The sequence below is a fragment of the Tasmannia lanceolata genome, unplaced genomic scaffold (genome assembly GCF_043159265.1).
Source record: "Tasmannia lanceolata isolate RefF3 unplaced genomic scaffold, GAP_Taslan_0.1 ptg000006l, whole genome shotgun sequence".
In the NCBI taxonomy this organism is placed as follows: Eukaryota; Viridiplantae; Streptophyta; class Magnoliopsida; order Canellales; family Winteraceae; genus Tasmannia; species Tasmannia lanceolata.
The window spans coordinates 4,860,668-4,873,812 of NW_027518683.1; the positions used below are offsets into that span (position 1 = coordinate 4,860,668).

Consider the following 13,145-nt stretch of genomic DNA (forward strand, 5'->3'; position numbering starts at 1 on the left):
TGTGTTGTAAATGCCAAAGGGCATTTTCGTCTAGCTTTTACTGACGAGACCTCTTTCGTCCCTCGTTGATAATTTTTGAAAAGCATGGGCCGTGTTGATAATTTCGCCTAATGTTTGTCCCCCATTGGTAATTGTTCCTTTTCTTTTTTGTATTTTTTCTAGTTTTTTTTCCTTGGATCAATCCGAACCCAGTGTGTTCCAACATGACCGATTTGGAAAATCAGGTTAGGTTAGTGATGAGAGATTTAAAGGTGGGTTAAGTTAGTGTTGACCCGGTTAAGGTTGTGGTCTTGGGTTTTTAGTTTGGGCTAGGGCCTCAACCCGGTCTAAGTTCTGACAGCCGATTATGAGCCCCCAACTAATTACCATTACATTTACGCCCTGTTTGTTTGAGATTATGACAACCGATTGTTAGCCCCAAACCTATTATTGGGCTCAAAATTACATAAGTTTTGAGTCCAATAATAGCTTTAGGGCTGGCAATCGATTGTAATAATCTGAAATGAACAGGGCAATAATCAGATGGGGCTAAAAAATTTCCTTAATTAACTTCTAATGTTTTCACTGTTATCTACCCATTTTACGCTTAGTTAAATAAATATTAAATGAAATCTGTTTCCATGTAATTCTTTCAAAGAATCTATGTTATCTTTAGCCATTTACATGCACTAAACTTTTATACGTCTTATAATATCCATTTTACCCGAAGCTAAAGTCAATTTTATCTACTTATAAAAGAAAGAAAAATTATTAAATTATAACTCTTTCAAAATTTCTCTCCCTTTCTTTCTATTATGAACTCTTGTTTCTCTTCTTTAAAATAGATAGATTGATAGATACATACATACACATATATATATAGAGAGAGATCTATTCCTACTTAATTCATGAGAACAATTAGACAAAGAACAACTATAATTAGGATCAATGTCTAAAATTAATTTTTGCATCCCACGTGGAAATACATGTACGATCAAGACCGTTGATCTTTTAGAATACAAACATGCCAATTTGATACTAGGTTGAAGATGAAGCATTACCTGAGGTAATGTGATTTACATTCAATGATTTTTTTTATGGCCATTTAGACTGGGAAAATAACTTCTTAAATCTTTATATGGGAATAAAATACTTTATTATTTCTAAAGAGGGAAAAAACATTAAAATTTTAAGAATCACAAGTGTGCCATGTCATGATGAAGTATTATTTAAATATTTATCTAGTTTTTATATGTTTTAACTGTATTATTATTGCAATGTCACGGGTGCACCTACTTTGAATGGTTGGTTCGAAAAAATAAAATAAATTCTAATCCGTTCACTTTTTGGTTTGACATTGATCCAATTTAAAAATAATCCGGCCCCGTGCCAAGATTTCGGCCATCTTAGGCTTAATTATGCTTATTATTATTTTTATATCTGGTTCAATTTATAAATAAGGCACGCCCATGCCAAGATTTTAGCCCATCTCAGGCTTAATTAGGCTTGCTATTTTTTTTTTTTTTTTTTTCAGTAGGTAAGGTAAGGTGGGATTGAACCTAAGACCCTAATTTGAATGGTTGGTTCGACAGGTAAAAAAACAGCTTAGGCTTAATTATGCTTATTATTATTTTTTTCTTTCTTTTCAGTAGGTAAGATGGGATTGAACCTCAGACTTTCAAGGTTGAGCTATCAATCTAAGAAGATTTCTCTCTAAGTAAGCCATAATTATATCATTTTCCTCTAAATCAGGGAAGGACAAAAAAATTTACTGACGGAAATATTTTTCCTGGCCCTGTTTGGATTGCTGGAATTTTCTAGAAAAGTTTCAACTCAACTTAATTTTTATGTTTTTTTCCCGAAAAATTTAAAAAAAATCCCTGTTTTCATGGAAATTAAATTGTTAACCTACTATTAGACACTGTTTTTTATTATTTTTGTTCGGGCTTTTGAAGCAGGCCCAAGTTGAGCTTAGGCGAAGAAAATTGTGGTTCGGATCCATTGTCCTCAGAATTTGACCCATCATAAAAGCAAAGCAAGGCATGGGCCTATCAAACCTCCTTTTGGTCATCTTAAATAGCTTGGGGCCCATCTTGTTGTAAACTCTAAAACATTCACTCGAATTAGTCAATCCTAAGGACTGGGTCGATCGACTTTTGCTTGTTGGATAGGCTTGTTAATTATCCCATGTTCAAATTGAGAATAAGCCCAATGGATAGAGTACATTATATCCAAGCGATTTATTCAAAATAAAATTATCCAAGAAATGTAGCTTGTCCCAGGAATAGCTTAACCAAGGATTTTTACCCCTTTGGAGAACTGCCCCATTACCTTGTTGATTGATAAAGTTATCATGCGTCACAACCACTCGGTTGGGTAAGTGGGCCAGTAACGCAGGGACGGATAGCGAAATCAAAGTGCTGAATTTAGAATGGGTTTTGCGGAATTTATCAAATAGAAGAGCAGCAGATGGCTCTCTTATGGAGGGTAACAGCAGCAGGTGACTGTACTTTTCCGGCCAGGAAGAACAAGCAGCAGATGGCTTGTCTTGACGGGGAAAATCGAAGGCAACTTTCCGAGGCAACCAAATTTTATTTTCAATAAAAGATATCTCAAAACGATTACATGGGTGCCATATTTATAGGCTTTTTGAAAAGAAAAATCCTACTCAATCTAAACTTCCGAATTCTACTCAAACTATGAAATAAATGAGTAATTTAAATAGCACATAATTCATCACGAATGCGGTCCCAAACCGAACCCATGAAAGCATCATCATGTAAAAATGGGTTTTGATGAGGGCAAACACATAAAAGCCCACAGCCCAAAAACTCCGTTCAAAACGGTGTTTCAAACGACGTTTCAAACAGTGGCTGCGCACCCAAACACTCCCAAACGGCCGTTTGGCTCCAAAACGGTGTTTCAAATGCCAAACGGTGTTTTAAATTGTACGCCAAATACGCACTTAGAGAAAAGCAACCTTCTACGAAACTTATCCTATTAAAACTCCTATAATCGCTCAAACACCTAAAAAAACTTAAAATTCCTAAAATTATTCTAGATATACACGTCCAACCCTAAAAGGACTCTTCAAACATAGTAATTAATGCCAATGGGGACCGTAGATTTGGACTCCGTCTTATATCTTCCGATCTAGCCGTTGGTCAGGGTTCTGACTATCTTGACCGTTGATCTACAAGATCGTGCGAGATGCACCTGCATCAGCCATGCAATGGTTTTGCACATACCCGGTACGGATATAATCGAGCCTAGAATGTTCGGCCCACCCAAACTGCACCTTGCCTTTTAAGTTTTTCAACACAGCCCCAAACCATGATTTAACTTGGTAACGGACAAGCTAACTATGCATCAAGAAAGGCCCAACAGGCCCACTAGGCGATCCGGCTCATTTATAAAGCCCAACAGCTTGGGTGTCATTATCACCCGTGCTCGAGGCTAAAAACTCACTGGTCTATCATTCTTTTATGGGTCAATATTTTTAGAGTTTCTCTGATTTTCTCTTCTTTTCAACAACAGCATTCAGTGTCATTTACTACTCAGATAAAGGATATGTGGTCACTCTTTTTGCTATCCTTTTGGGTATGCACTATTCTCCCCTCTTTGTAATGGATCTAAGGTGTTGATTTCAGTTTTTTGGAGGATTTTGGAAGTGTCAAACTAAATAATCTATGGTATTGTCTCATCCCTGGATACTCTTGTTAGCTAGTTGCAGTTGAAAAGCAACAGTATAAAAGTAGCAACACTACAAAACTTTAACTTGCTTTCCATACAGTTTCATTTATTTGAAATCGGAATTTTTTTCCTTAGGCTCTGTTCACTTCTTTTCCCTGGAAAACAGCCCTTTTTTTCCCTGACAAGGCAGAATTTCTGTGTTCACTTCTTTTCTAGGGAAAACTATTATCAGATGTGGAATTTCTTATTTAAAGGCTGAAAATGACGTGGAAATTGACTTTTTCCCTGATACTTGAGATTTGCTTTCCGATTAAATATATCGGAAAAAGGCTTTCCAGGGAAAACGAAGCATTTCCCTCTTCATTCCTTTCCCTTCTGCCATGTCACCTGGAAAGGAAAGGTAAATGAAAACCTTTCATTTCTTTTCCCTTGTGCTGTTTTCCTTGGAAAAAACTGCCTTTTTTTTTCCTGACAAGACCTTGACAAGACAGAATTTCTGTGTTCACCTCTTTTCCAGAGAAAAATATTATCAGATGTGGAATTTCTTATTTAAAAGTTGAAAATGACGTGGAAATTGACTGTTTCCCTGTTACTTGAGATTTGGTTTCCGATTAAATATATCGGAAAGAGGCTTTCCAAGGAAAACGAAGCATTTTCCTTGACAGTTTCCCTGGATTCCTTTTCCTTCTGCCATGTCACCTGGAAAGGAAAGGAAAAGAAGTGAACAAAGCCTAATTGTTGTTAGGTTGGAATTTCTGGCTGAAGATCACGTACAAGAATTTCATGGGACAAATTTCCACAGACATTATTTCAGGTTGATGTTACTTGACAATGTGATTTCTGTATTTCTCTCCCCCTCTGTTTCTGCTTTTCTCAGAGAGAAACTTCGCCGAAGTCAGCTCAGATGGGTAGTCATTTTCTTGGTCAGGATTTTTGGAATGGGAGGCCTTACCTTGAGGATGACATGACACGAAAAATACTCCAACACTCTTACCATTTGATCTAAGAACTTGAACAAGGGACAATTGCTATTTTTCCCTATGTGAGCATTTTCAAATTGCCAATGGGATAGTGGGGATCATCCAAAGAAGGGGCCCACCAAATCATGCAGATGTCATTGTAGCCCACTGTCAACTGACCATGATGGTCCAATGAATCCAAAATGATTTGGGTCCGTTGGAGTGGGACAGAGACAGAGGATACGGGTTCACGGGTCCGCCCGAGTATCCCATGTGGGATATGGACACAACTATTTTCAATTGGATGGGAGCAGGACACTGCTAAAAATTCCCGGATCCAATTATATATCACTATTTACAAAAATATCCTTTGCATTTTATAAATCTAAGGCTAAATATAGGGGGTATTTTGTATATAAAATATTCACAAACCAAAAGAGAAAAATTCCAATCACTGATGTTCCTTGTAAATCCCATGTTAATTTTTTACATCATCCAATGTTAAGTCGATTGAATGCTTCTTGATCTTAATTATTCACAGAAGGTTAACAAAAAGTTTGTTTTTACCGGCGTACATTTGCTGGTGGTCTATGCGTGAATTTTTTTATCCGCGGTCATAAAATAATCTCCGGTGTATGCTTAACATACAATCTTGGTTATAAAGCCGCTGATTTTACGGCGTTTCTTTAAAAACGGGAGAAGAGAAATGTGTCAAAAATCTTGAAATTAGACAAAACAATAAGAAGATACATTAGGCACATAATCATATATAAGTGAAAATATATTATCTTTTGATTGTACAGCCATAGCCATGATTATAGGCAGATAATCATAACAAAGCTCATCAATTGCTTGATTATTGCTTGAAAGAGATTTCATAGGTTTTTGTAGTTCTTACAATTTAGGACATTGGAGTTGGGGTTAAACAATTAGTTAATCTCTAACAAATAGTGTTTAGAAGGTGGGTAAGATTCTTTCCTCGGTAGAGGAGAACTTGAAAGAAAGGGTCACTTGTGTTTCACTAATCCTGTGGCAAAATTTTCATTGTAGTGCAAACTCTAATTCCTCTCTGCAACCTCATCATTTGTTGAATTGCTCCCTAATGGAACATATTTCTCTTTTATTTTCTTTTTGTATAATGGATCTTGCTTCAAGGTTGCACACTATGTAGTATAAGTGGCAACATACATAGATTTATAAGTGAAACCTTCGGAGTGAAAAAAGAAACAGTGCTAGGTAGTGACCTTATTGCACCCATGTGAAGTGAGGATGGAACATTCTAACAATTACGAATGAGTGGCAACATACATAGATCAATGTTGTGCAGCTGATGGTACCTTTATTTAAGCATGAATGATATGCTTCTTCAGTTCTTTGTACGTTTTTATTTTTTATTTTTTTGCAATCTTCTGAGAATTATTTTCATTTTCTTTTTGCAGTTTTCTTAGGATCATAGGAAATGCGATTATATCTTAACAAATCAACAATCAAAGCAGACCTCAATTTGAAAGGTGGAAGTAACTGTAAGAATGATAAGAGTGGCACCATTAAAAAAAAAGAATGACAAGAGTGGGCCTCTTATCACAACTCTTGAATTTGGAAGATTACTTATATCACAGATGAGATCGACGACCATTATAAGAATATTTATGTTTCGTTAAGCATATTTTTCAGAGAGGCTAGCCATCTATCTGATAGCTTAGCTTAAATGGGTGTCTCTTGTCCTCCTTTGCGGGCAATCTTTTCCCTTGATGTAATTTTCTTTTAATGAATTATTGTTATGTAACGAGATTCCATTGATGCTATCAACTGGGCCTCTTGTCACAATTTCTGAATGTTGAAGATTTTTCTTATCAAAGATGAGATCAATGAGATTTTTAAAAATATTTATGTTTCTCTTAAACATTCTTATATGGGTACATATTGTCCATTTTGTGGTGCCTGCAGTTGTTCACCACTATATATGTTTTGCCATGCATGTGCAGCCTGCATCCCGTACACTGTTCTCAAATATGAATCCAGTTACGTATTAATGCTCAAAGCCTTGATTTATTGTAATTTTTCATCTTATTGGATTCTATGTAACCAAAGTTGTCCGAGTTTAGGCTTTGGGAGAACAGTTTCAAGGGGTGATACCATGGTTGACAAGGGGAAGGGCAGGAAAGAGGAGGTTATTGCTAGGGAGCACGGAATCAACCTTCACAGGCGCTTGCGTGGATGGTTAGTGGTTTTCTTCTCACATCTATAAATTAAAGTTGCTTATTGTGTTTTAATTTAAATTAGCTCTGTTGGTGCGGCTGTAAATGTGTAAAAACTGTTCTCTTTTTCGTTAATTGGATTCCTTTTTAACTACTAGAATACTCGATTATTTACTTTCCTCAATTGCTTATTGTGTTTGGGCACATCTTCTGAAGACAGATTTCTGTGATGCTGAAATTTTTATGACTTTCCTTTTTCAAGCAGCTTAATTTTGCTTTCCCATGGGGGCGTACTGAATTTAAGGGTGGAAATTTGATCGGCCACCACCACCCTCTTAAGTGACGGGCTCCATCGATAAATTTCTGTCTCTCATAAAATCTTTTCGCCCTCTTTCTCTTTACACTTTGATCTTCTTTGTGATGCTGACAATCTCTCTTTCTCTCCCTGCATTATCCAGGACTAAGGCTGGTACATTCAAGGATGGTGATCTTCTCATCGACAAGGATGGTTTGTGAATCATTCTCCATGATGAACAACAGGAGCTACACCTGATCTCTGTTGCCTCTAGTGTTTTCCAACTGCTCTTTTTTTTCTCTCTCTCTCTTCTTTTTTGGTTAATTATTTATGGTAGAAGAAGAACACCCCATCTGTATTAGGTTTTCAATTTGGTTTGAGATTTGGGTGTGTAGAGAGCATGGTTTTAAATTTCGACCAAAATCGACCGAAATTTCGGATTTCGGTGGGGACCGAAACTGAAATTTCGCCATTTTCCAAATTTCAGCTGAAATTTCAGAATTTCGGTCCGAAATTTTGAGAAAATGCCTTTTTATTTTAAAAAAAAAGTGTTACAAAATTTCGGCTGAAATTTCGAAATTTCGGTCCAGAATTTTGGTCTGGAATTTCGAACTTGAGTACCAAATTTCGACCGAAATGTTGGAATTTCGGTTTTTTGGAAGTCCGAAACCGGTTACGAAATCGAAATTTTAAACCTCGGTAGAGAGTGACACCTGAAGTGGAAATAAGGTCCAGATTTGGGCTCTGTATGAAGTTTGAGCACCCTTATGCATGGCTCTTGTGCTATAATTTCAGGGTTATTATGTATGCATTGTAACAAGCTACTGTGAGGTAGTGGCATACTGACATGTAAGATATAGTTCTGTTTGGTAGAGAAGTTCACTTTGTTCCTTTTTATTTCAATTATGTGAAGAAATGCTGATATTTTATACTTTTCTGGATGGCCAGGGCTCAATTATTAAGGACGCTAACGGATTGCTATTTCCATTCATAAACATTAATCTTCTCAAATTTAATGAAACTTGGACTTTGTATATAGTTTGGGACAAAGGCTTAGTTGAGTTGACTTGGACTGTGTATATGTGTAGGTTACATTGGACTTGCAAAGGTCCTGAATGCTGATTGAATTGACATCCTCCCGTTAAGTGTGATAATTCTTCGCTACTAAAATTTTCCTATTTATGATACAATGCTGGTAATAACCAAGGTTTTAAATTTCGGTTTCGGGCGTAGTTTTGGTCCTCACTGAAACTGAAATTTTAGCCAAAATCCGAAATTTCGGCAAAATGTCGGTAAAGGTGTTCAAAATGTCGGTTTTTTGGGCCAAAATTTTGGTAATTTAAGCTGAAATTTTGTAAAGAAATAACAAATTAATATTTTATCTAAAATTGCACCGAAATTTTGACCGAAATGACAATTTCAGCAATTTCGGTTTCGGAACGTTTCAGTTTCATTCCTCACCGAAATCCGATATTTAATAACTAGGGCAACTTGGCCAATTACTATGAAGTTTGTCTTGGTTTTGAATGTTTTATTGTGGCAAATTGTTGTGGTCATTATTGGAATAATCCCATCAATTTTGTTTTCTCTTCCTTCATAATTTATCTTTTTAGAGTGAGCATGGTCTGGGCATACTTGTCATTCTTGCATGATATTCTATAAAATGCTGTGAAATGAAATTCCCACTCCCTTTCCAGAATTTACATTCCATTTTGTTTGTCTTCTCCTTAAAATGAAGAATAAAGGGGGTAAATTTTTCATTTCCCTAAAGCCATTAAAAAGATCATTTCCCTAAAGCCATTAAAAAGAAATTTCTTTTTCTTTTGTTAAAAACTTATAAATTTAATTATTATTCAAAAAAATTATAAATTTTTTTTTTTTAAATGTGTTTTTATTTTTTATTTTTAAAAATTAATAAATGTTAATAAAAAAATTAAAAAAGTATGCCTTTCCCGAGCCACATAATAGAGAGCTCTAGTACTTGAACAGAAGTCAAAGTAAAGTTTTCCTTCAACCCCATCACATGCTATGACATCACAGTGCAACAAAACTCCCTAAATCTCACATGCATTCTTTTTATTTCGAAGCTTGCAAACTATATTTTAAATGTTTTAAGGTGAGATGACCTTGGTTTTGCCCTAGATTGGAAACAACGTGGATGACTTTCAATAGAAAAAGAAGAAGTTTGAATCCACTTCAAGGTATCTTCTTGAAATACTAACAACTAAACTGTACTCCTCATTTGGCTCATCTAGATCTACCCAGGTGTTCAAGAGATTAAAAAATAAGCTATGAAATTTTCCTCTACACCCTGTTTGGATTGCAGGAATTTTCTACACAAGTTAGGAAAGGAAAAATATTTCTAAAAGTGTAGAATATGAGGAACTAAAATATAAATCGCAAGAGGAGAATAAAAGAGCTTCTATTGAAAGAGAGAAGATGAACACTAGATTATGGTGGATTTTTTCTCAAAAACAAAAAAAAACTACTGTTTCATAACTTTTTCATTCATCAAAAAATAACTACAATGACCCTCTATATAACTACTGTTGCACGTTCAATAACCATAAAGCCATACGTTTCCTACTTCTATTCTTCTAATAGGACTCCACCTAACACTTGGACTCTTTTGGATAAGAATAAATAATACTTCTTCACACTTGGACTCAAAGATTCTAGAATAGTTAAAAGATAAAACAAAATATCTAAACACTCTTCCCAAGAGAACCGACTCAACTTTAACGTGGAAATACTTGGGTGGGACCCACAAGGTAATTCCACCGTTTGAATTAACTATTCCAACACGCCTCCTTAGTTCAAACTAGGTGAATTGTTGTACTCCCATCATGTGACGAACTTCTTAATTCAAACGAGGTGAATTGTTGTACTTCCATCATGTGATAAAAAAATTTCAACTTTTCTTCTGGCAAAGCTTTTGTGAAAATATCCGCCACTTGATCTTCAGTGTTGTGATGCTTTAATTCAACTTCTCCTTTGGTTGTGACTTCTCTAATGAAATGATGACGAATCTCAATATGCTTCGCCCTCCCTTGATGAACTGGATTCTTTGTTAAGGCAATTGTGGATTTGTTGTCACAAAACATCAACGTAGGTCCGCCTTGTTCGTCCTTCAAATCACGCAAAATTATTCGTAGCCAAATTGCTTGACAAGCTGTAGTTGTAGCAACAATATACTCGGTTTCTGTGCTTGAGAGCGCCATAGTAAGTTGCTTCTTAGATGCCCAAGCTATGACACCCGATCCAAGACTAAAACAATACCCTGTTGTGCTTTTACGATCATCAATGAAACCTGCCCAATCACTATCAGAAAAACAAAGCAATTTAGAATTAGTGGCTTTTGAGTACACAACACCAAAATTGATTGTGCCTTAGATGTATCTCATAATTCTCATTGCTGCCCCAAGATGATGCTTGCTTGGATTGTGCATAAACCTGAAAATAATGCTAACGGCAAACATAATATCTGGTCTTGTATGAGTTAGATAAATCAAACCACCAACAATGCTTCTAAAATTCTTCTCATCTGCTTTTTCAACCCCATCTTGCAAAGTAAGTTTCTCATTAGTATTTATAGGTGTTTTTGCAGGTGCACAATTTGTCATTCCAAATGTTTTCAATAAATCTAAAGCGTACTTTCTCTGACATATGAAAATCCCATTAGATCCTTGAATAACTTTAATTCCAAGAAAATAATGCAATAGACTCAAATCTGACATTTCAAAATCTTTCAACATGTTCTCTTTAAATTCCTTAACCACATCAAGAGAACTCCCGGTGTATATCATATTATCCACATATAAGCAAACAACTAGGATATCATTACCATGAATTTTAACATAAAGAATTGGTTCACTAGCACTCTTTTAGAATGAGCTTTCAAGAAAATACCTGTCAATTTTACTATACCATGCTCATGGCGCTTATGTAAGCCCATATTGTGCCTTCTTCAATTTGTACACTTTATGTTCCATGCCTTTGATTTTAAAACCTTGAGGTTGTTCCACATACACTTCTTTCTCAAGTTCTCTATTAAGAAAGGCTGATTTCACATCAAGCTGAAAAACTTGCCAATTTTTTTGAGCTGCTAAAACCAAAACAGTTCTAATAGTATACATTCTAGCAACAGGTGCAAATATTTCAAAATAATCAATACCTGACTTTTGTGCATAACCCTTTGCAACTAACCGAGCTGTGTCTTTGAAGAGAACCATCTGCATTGAACTTTGACTTGTAGATCCACTTAAGTCCAATTACTTCTTGGTTTGGAGACAAATCCACCAATGTCCAAGTGTTGTTCTTAGTAATGCATCAATCTCTTCCTTCATTGCATCACATCATTCTTTCTTTTTCACTGCATCAACAAAACTAGAAGGCTCCATTGCAAAACATGCAAACTCACATGAATCATAAATATCAGCAAGACTTCTCATTCTCATGGGAGAGGAATCACCAGATGAACTTGGTGACTCATCAGGATTTGGTAAACAAACATCAAGAGTAGGTGTCTCACATGATGTGTTTTCATTTAAAACACATATGGGGGCTTCTACATCATTTTTCTAATTCCAAGCGTCTTTTTCATTAAAAATAACATAACGACTTATGATCAATTTTTTAGAAATAAGATCATAAAGTCGGTACCCTTTTATCTCCACACTATAGCTAATAAAAATACACTTTCTACTTTTATCATCTAACTTTTGTCTTTTCTCAGATGGAACAAAAGCATAGGCTATAAAACCAAAAACTTTAAAATGACTCACATTGGAATTTCTTCCACTCCAAACCTCATATGGAGTTTTTTCTTGAACTGCTTTTGTAGGAGCTCGATTGGATAGATACACCGCTGTAACTACTGCTTCAGCCCAATATTCATTAGGCAACCCTTTGTATTTTAGCATGCTCTTTGCCGCCTCAACAAAGGTCCTATTTTTTCGCCATGCGACTCCATTCTGTAGTGGGGTATAGCTCGCTGTCAACTGTCTTTTGATTCCACTTTCATTGCAGAAATCCTGAAATTCTTTGAAAATAAATTTACCACCACGGTCAGTACGAAGAGTAATAATAGAATGACCACTTTGCTTTTCGACAAGTGCCTTGAACTGTTTGAAGATTGAGAAAGTCTCATCTTTTTGTTTCAGAAAATATACTCATATCATCCTTGAGTAATCATCAACAAATAGAATGAAATATTTATTCCCACTCAAAGATAAAGTTTGCATAGAGCCACAAATATCGGCATGTATAAGCATCAAAGGCTTATATGCTCTCCAAGACTTATCTCTTGAAAATTGCTCATTGTAATGTTTTCCCAAAATGCAAGCCTCACACACTTTTTCATCATATTTCAAAGAAGGAATACCAACAGTCATATTCAATTTTTGCAATAAAGACAATCCACCAAAATTCAAATGTTCATATCTTCTATGCCATAACATAGAGTCATCACTACTCGCATTAAAAGCATTGAATACTAGTTTTGAAAACACTAGTGGAAACATCTTATTTTCTGTCATCTTAATAGACAAAACTAGTTTCATACTTTTCTTATCATAAAGTTTACATTCTTCTTCATCAAAGATAGCACGGTACCCATTTTTTATCAATTGACCCAAACTTAGCAAATTTTGAGCCAACCCAGGAATATACATAATATCTTGAATTTGTTTCTTGCCAACCAGTGTAGAAACCACAATAGAACCAATACCATGGGCATTAACATGATTGTTATCACCCATTCTTACTTGTGGTTTGATAGTTTCATCTATTTCAAGAAAATAATCATTGTTCCCGTCATATGGTTACTACAACCACTATCTAAATACCATATTTCATCATTCAATTCAACATTGGCAGTTAGACATTATAAAAATACGTTATCTTCTTTTTCAACTTTTTCATCACTTTTCTCTTCATGATAGTTTGCTTGTTCCCTAGCCTTTTGATAACAATTTTTTTCAATATGACCATACTTTTTGCAATAAAAATATTGTGGTGAAT

The 13,145-nt window shown here is 35.4% G+C and overlaps 1 long non-coding RNA gene across 13 annotated transcripts; it reads left to right on the forward strand.

Annotated features, from left to right (window-relative positions):
* The first annotated feature begins 5,338 nt into the window (after positions 1-5,338).
* LOC143879374 (uncharacterized) lies at positions 5,339-8,642 on the forward strand. 13 transcript variants are annotated; one of them, XR_013251230.1, is made up of 5 exons: positions 5,354-5,964; positions 6,071-6,384; positions 6,579-6,851; positions 7,092-7,194; positions 7,288-8,297. It is a non-coding gene; the product is annotated as an uncharacterized LOC143879374 (long non-coding RNA). The 13 variants fall into 13 exon arrangements; XR_013251223.1 differs by having other exon boundaries at positions 5,358-5,964; positions 6,579-6,652; positions 6,737-6,851; positions 7,092-8,292; XR_013251221.1 differs by having other exon boundaries at positions 5,359-5,964; positions 7,095-7,973; positions 8,073-8,287.
* The last annotated feature ends 4,503 nt before the right edge of the window (positions 8,643-13,145 follow it).